Source organism: Triticum dicoccoides, chromosome 7B (assembly GCF_002162155.2).
Source record: "Triticum dicoccoides isolate Atlit2015 ecotype Zavitan chromosome 7B, WEW_v2.0, whole genome shotgun sequence".
Taxonomy (NCBI): domain Eukaryota; kingdom Viridiplantae; phylum Streptophyta; class Magnoliopsida; order Poales; family Poaceae; genus Triticum; species Triticum dicoccoides.
Window position 1 is genome coordinate 770,110,485 of NC_041393.1, and position 6,780 is coordinate 770,117,264.

Consider the following 6,780-nt stretch of genomic DNA (forward strand, 5'->3'; position numbering starts at 1 on the left):
TGACAGAGAAGAGAGCAGAGCATATAGTATATGAAAGATTGGATCTGAGAAAGGAGCATGGCAACAATGCTTTGTTCTCCCGCAGCTGGAACTTTAGGAACCAACCGATATATTATTTTTTAGAATGGAATCTTTCTTTACTGCCACATGACTGCAAGAATAATTAATAAGCAAATTAAAGCAAAAAAGCTCCGCTCCATGTGGCCACGCTTGAGATGGGCAAAAGCTCTTTAATACTCTGTAGTTTAATTAATCTGCAGTGCAAAGTTGAGTTGGCCCCTCCTGACGATCTTATATTGTACTCGTATATTAGTAGAGGATGTAAACTGTCCAGTTAAGCAGAGAGCATTTCTTCAGTGGAAGTAAAAGCATGAACCTGGCAACCCGAGGGCAGGACATTTCTTTAGTAGAGGACCCTCCTGAAGTAGAAGAATCTAGCTAGACATGTATTTGTTTGTGATCCTGATATGCTCATTGGACAATTTTTTTTTTTTTTTGTAGAGGGCAGGACATTCAGCTTTGTATGGTGTTTTCTGTATTCTGAATGTGTAGCAAAACTCTGGACATTGTATCCTTCCGTATATACAGACTTGAAGAGAAATAGGTGGCTTTTCAGATATTGAAAACGTACGTGGTGCAGTTGATTATTAATAAAAAAATCCAGCAACAAGTCTCCTTTTCGAAAAGTAAAGCCGTATGCATCTTTCTGATGCAGAGGCTGGGGTAAAACCCTTTTTCGAAAAAAAACGTGGTGCAGTTGATTAACGATGCCGAGCAGAAGCGGTGTGAAAGGTTTTCAGAGTTGTCTCAGCTGATCAGACCCAAACAAGCATAAGCACCGGTAATTAATTAACCACGATTCAGGGTACGCAGTACTCTGGGGTGGTACGTTCCCTTGGTCCGTGGAAGCAAATGTCAAGCCGCTTGTACTGAATACATAATTCAAATATCTCCCGCAACCGAGGGAACAGAAAAGCAAAATGTCCAACATTTGAGTACACGTACAACTTTGTATTGAGTGGAACCACGAACATGGCTAAATGATGCAGTCGCTCATTTGTGTAAATTTCAGTCCATACTGTGCTAGCAAAACAACCACAATCCAAATCATCAAAAATAGATAGAGATACATGCTCCGTTTTCATCTTTACTTTTTTTTCTAAAATATGCGCGAGTGTGCAGATATCATCGATTGATCCAGGACAGGCAACACTGATCTGTACGTATACAGATACGTGAGGAAGGATATGTGCAGAACAGCAGAAGTAGCACATCCTGCAGAACGGGAAGGGGAAGAGGATACATATCCGGATTAGGAACTTACAGTTTAACAATTAAACAGTTTTTCTGTGTGTAATTTAACTGGAAGATTTGCAGTATTTTCAGCGCCCTCCCCTTTAGGCATCATGTCACTCATCTGACCTAGGTATTGAGTCCTCCAATCTTGATTCTCTTATTTGTTTCATGCTTCTATCCTATATTTAATTGATCAATATACTATGTATGATTTCTGGTTAAATTGTCATGGTTCTATCAGATGTGTAACTGATCAATCATGTGCCAACAAATTGAAGTCAGTCATGTGATGTACTGATGTCGCCACCCCTTTTCTACGATCCCGCCAGCTACATGCACTTGGCTAAAAATTCCTTCGCCACTGCTGCACAACCATACCCTCTGCATCAAGTCGTCGTCCATAGATTGCATCTTACCATCGAAGTCGACCGACTGAAGTGAGAGTCGCCAAAACCCAAAGTGGAGCTTTTCAGCAGGATCCCACAACCATGCTAGTACGAGCCGCCGGCAGCAGCCACCAGGTCTGGAGAAGAAACATCCCAAAGATCTATTCGTAGTCACTGCAATTTGCATCTCGAGAGGCTAGTTGTTTCTGCTAAGGTCAGATACTATTGTGGGAAAGACGAGTTGGCAAGGGCTACTAGCAGGAGAGCAGTCAAACGGTGCCGAGCCTGGGCTAGTAGAGTGCCAGCCCGAGGCATCACTGGCAAGACCTCGTGCCGCAACGCCAGTCATCTAGTGCACCAACCCCTACCACCAGATCCACGCGGGTCCAGGTCCATCTCCCATGTGGCGCGTGAGGTCGAGGGAGCTGAGCCACACAGTCAGATCTTCGCAGATGCATGCACGGAGCGCCAGCAGAGCCTCACCGGCGAGCCGCCGCCACCAAGCAGGGCGTCGTCAACATGAGCCAACGACGAGGAGCAACCACGGGGTCTGTGAGCAGGTGTGCCGCCGCCAAAGCAGCCCTTGTGTGCAGATCTGGCATAGGAGCCAAGGGACGGGGAGGGAGCTACGAACGTGGGCGATGGACCCGCCGCCGCCGGCACCTATTGGGGACTTTGCTTAGAGGCGAAAGCAGGTGACGGCGAGGGAAGAAGGAGCGAGGGGGAGCTACAACTAGTGTGGAAGTATGCGTTGCCCTAACCCCCTTGTGCGAGCGACGCGGGGGCCTGCGCGAGTCCAATCCAGAAAGCACTTTGGCCGGTTCTTTTAGCAGCTTAAAAAATAAGCCGCCTCCTTCAGGGCTTACCCGATCCTATCTTATTCATTGGGGCTTCTAAACTACTTATGGGATAGAATTTAGAAGTCTCAACAAATTTGAAGATTGGCTTCTTTTTTAAACCCGGAAGAGGCAACATATTTTTAAGCCACCCAAAAGAACTGACCCTTAAATAATAGTATTAGAAACGAATTTCCATTTATTATTTTTTTAGATAAATAGGAAAAAAATATGGAACAAAAAACTTAAGAACAAATGGATCTAAAATTGCATGGTCACATGATTTTAAGGTGTAGTTACGGTAGGAAGCAAACTCGAATCACGTGATTATAGGCAGCAGTTTTGGTAGGAAGTAATAACGTGGTTTTAGGCTACAGTTTTGGTAGGAAGCAAACTCAAATCAAAGACCATGTTATGTGGAAAGGACCCATCAAAATCAGCTAATTAACTCTCTAATCCAACGGCTCTAGCCTGGTCTGATGCCTGTGTGATGGGACGCTAGGCATCAGTAGTCTGATGCCTGATAGTTGGCAATAAAATGAAAACTAGCACGATGGTGACATTTTTTTCATTTGCCTGACCCGCACCCACAAGCGGGGTGCGAACCCTAGGCTTTCACCGCCGCCAGCCTCCTCTTCCTCGCCACCGCCGGCGCGCGCCGCCGGCAAAGCCTGGTCGGCGTAGGCGGCAGCGGGGCCTCCTTCCTCCTCGGCGCCTCCTTGCAGTGCAGTATGCGGGGCGCTTCCTGGGGACGCCGTGCTCGCGCAGGGTGCGGCGGAGGCGCCGCGGTCAGCTGTGCCAACGGCGCGGGCAGCCATGAATGCGGCGGTGGCTACGTCACCTCGCCCGGCCGTGGAGCGGTGGGGGTCGCGAGCGGGAAGTGCGGGCATCCAAGGTGACTGGCGGATCTAGCGGCGGTGGCTGTCGTGGCAAGGTAGGGCGCAGGGGGTGAGTAGCGTCCTGAAGGGCGTGTACAATTCGGCGGCTGCGGCAAGTTCGGGCGGTGGCGTGCCGGCGCGTCTCGGGCCAGATCCGATGGTCTCTGGTGGCGGCGGGCGGTGCGGGGTGGCGGCGGAGGTCCAGCGGGGGCTCTACGTGTTGTCGCTTGTAGCGGCATGGCAGCAACCACGCGATCGACCTAGTCAGCGCGCGGCGACAGTGGGACATGCTCCGGCGCCTGTTCGTCTGCGATTGACTTGGGTGAGCTTTCCTTGCTTCTCAGATTCCTGTATAGGCTTGACTGGAAGGGGTGGCTCCATCGCGCGGCCTTGGTGCACATGAGGGTTTGTTGGAGGTGGCAGGGGACTCCGGGATAGGGGCAGGGTGCCCTCTCTGTTGCATCCGGCGGTTACACCGTGTGGCTGCCGAAGTTCTGCTAGCCCAGTCTGCCCTTCGCGGCCACCAACCCTGCCAAGGTGTCCGCTTTGGGGTGGAAGGGGGGGGGGTCTTCTGCTTCTTTCCGGTTGGCCGCTTCGGAATGGTGTATCCTTGGACGAGGGGTGGGATTGGATCTACGGCGGCGGTCCTTTGGTTGGAGCTGAGGTGCTCGTGGGTGGAGCACGCGTCTCAGGCGCTGCCCGATCATCATGGTCGTGCAGGCGGCAAGGTGGTCCGGCGTGTCGTTCAATGGAGGTGGTGCGGGCGACCGTACCCCATTTTGGTCACAGGGAGTGTTGGCCGGGGTGAACACCCGCTCTGACTTGTCAAGCCGCCGGCGGCGACGGTCTGACGTCATTCCCTTCTTGAAGGCATCGTCGCGGTATCTCTCTTGTCGCCATGGTTCTCCAGGGAAAACACCATGCATTGAATGGGCGGTGGCGGCTCCCCGATGTCGTTTCCTTTCTGAAGGTGCCGCCTTGGAGCCCATTGTTCGTCATGCACGGCTTCTCCTCTTCGCGGAGGCTCATCCTTGGTTCAGGGCCCCCTACGACTTCATAGTAGTGCTTAGTGTTTCATCTGTTGTTAGCTTGGAGTTGTTTTGGGGTGGTGTTGCTATTTTCAGCGTCCTTATATCCATCCCTGGATGTGTGCGTTGTGGTTGTGCGGGGGTGTGCATTTTTATCGGCTTGTTCGGTGATGGTGCTTTATATATAAAGCGGGGGAAACCCTTTTTCGTCGAAACTAGCACGATGGTAAATCCAAGGATCTGGTCATTCTTTTCCCAAATGTTGTAGGGTCAAATCACAACTATTGTCCATACATCACTGTTTAACAAAATATGACTGATAAGTGCCACACGTATGACACCAACATATGGCAACTTCGAATGGTTTTGTTGGCGAGTTTAGTGACGCGAGGATGGTACCTACCTTTTCGGATGATATATTTCGGATTTTTTATTGTTTTTCGAATGACAACTTCAGTTATAAAAATCGCAAAGGCCGATGTGCTTCTTGTCACAGCGTGTGACACTTATGATTTGGCATAAAATATGCTTTGCAAAGAAGTAAATTCCATTTCACGGAAAGTCTTTACTCTAGATAAATTGGATTTCCTGAAACTGCTCGATCAATCGGCCTCCCCAAAATCCGGGATTAATTAGTGCCCTCAAATCACGATCTTCCACCCATCCACAGTAACTCGATCCAGCCAACGTTACTTGGGTGTCCATGAACCCTACTTCCCAATCCTCATTTTCTTCTCTATTCGTCCACCACGCGGCGGAGAAGCAGCAGGCGCGGCCACCGTGATGGCGTCGCCGGCGCTGTCCATCGCCGATATCCAGGATGAGATGCTCGAGGAAATCTTTTCCCGCCTCCCCACTCCGGCTGACCTCGCTCGCACCTCCACCGCTCGCGCCTCCTTCCGCCGCGTCATCAACGGCCACGCCTTCCTGCGCCGCTACCGCGCCCTCCACCCGCCGCCTCTCATCGGCATGCTCCACGAACCCTTCGTCCTAGCCCAGCCGCCACACCCCTCCGCCGCCGCGGCCCGCACCTTAGCCGGGTTCGACTTCTCTTGCTCATCCTTCCTCCCCTCCGCGGCCGGCCGTTCCTGGAGTCCAATTAACTTCCTTCACGGACGAGCCCTCCTTGCCAGCGCTCCGGTCAATGAAGAACGTGGCAGCCGCATTCTCGTTGGCTCTGAGGTGTGTGACTCACAGTACTGCCAATTTTTGACAAGGGAACTCGCCGTGTGCGATCCTGTGCACCGCCGCTACGTCCTGCTGCCCGCCGTCCCGGGCGACCTAAAAGCGCTGGTCCGTAGGCCGGACTTGCTCAAACTGGAGACTTTCCTTGCACCTGGCGATGATGAGGAGGACCCTGTATCATTTAGAGTGATTTGTTTGGCTCAATGCACCTGCTTCTCGTATTCTCCTCTTTGGATGGAGATTGGCATGTTCTTACTTATGATCGATGGGGTGCTCAAGCTACATGTCCTCCATTGCTCAACTCTGAGAGTGGGTTTTGCAATCGTCAATTCGTCCACAGATGCTTCTACTGGCATTTGCATTTTCGGAACGAGTTGCTTGTGCTTGACGTGCGCACAATGGAGTTCTCTACTATCAACCTCCCACCTGAATGGCGAGATCTTAATAGTTTTGTCATCGTCGAGGCAGCAGAAGGGATGCTCGGGATGCTCACTAAAGGGTATGATGAGGAAAGTGAAGATGACCGATATTGGCTCACGTATTCCATTCTGAGAAATAACCAATGGCACTCAGAGAAGGTTATCCCATTGCCAGTAAAGCGTGCCATTATGGTTGGTGTTGCCGGGGGATACCTGCTCATGGAAGCGTTGTACACCACATCTTCACAAGAGAATCTGAAGTTTGGATACTTTTCAGTCAATGTAAAGACGTTGCAGGTCGACTTGTTTGCTGCGCTTAGCAAACCCATCTTACCTGGCCAACTATATGATGGTTTCCCACCATCATTGTGTGCACCAACTATATGAAACGGTGAGTCTGTTGTCTACTACTCCCTCTGTTCCGAAATACATGACGTTTTACGTCTGCACGTTGAAATCTCATAACGCTACGAAATATTCGTGTTTTCCATTTTTACCCTCGACCGCATCGCTCTCACACTCTCTCTCAGTCTCTCTGTCTCGCTCGCCCGTATCGCTCTCTGCCTCTCTCCCACCGCATCTCCCTCGCCCGTGGCGCCGCCGCATCTTCCTCGCCCGCGTCGCCGCACATCTCCCTCGCCCGCGTAGCAGCCGCATCTCCCTCGCCTGCTTCGCTGCATCTCCCTTAACCGCGTCGCCGCTGCCCTCTTTCTCTCGCGTCATCCCTGGTTCGTCGTCCCAAGATTCGATTT

General features: G+C 51.3%; 1 pseudogene; it reads left to right on the forward strand.

Annotated features, from left to right (window-relative positions):
* Window positions 1–5,207: 5,207 nt before the first annotated feature.
* Window positions 5,208–6,415, forward strand: LOC119339781 (annotated as a pseudogene).
* Window positions 6,416–6,780: the final 365 nt, after the last annotated feature.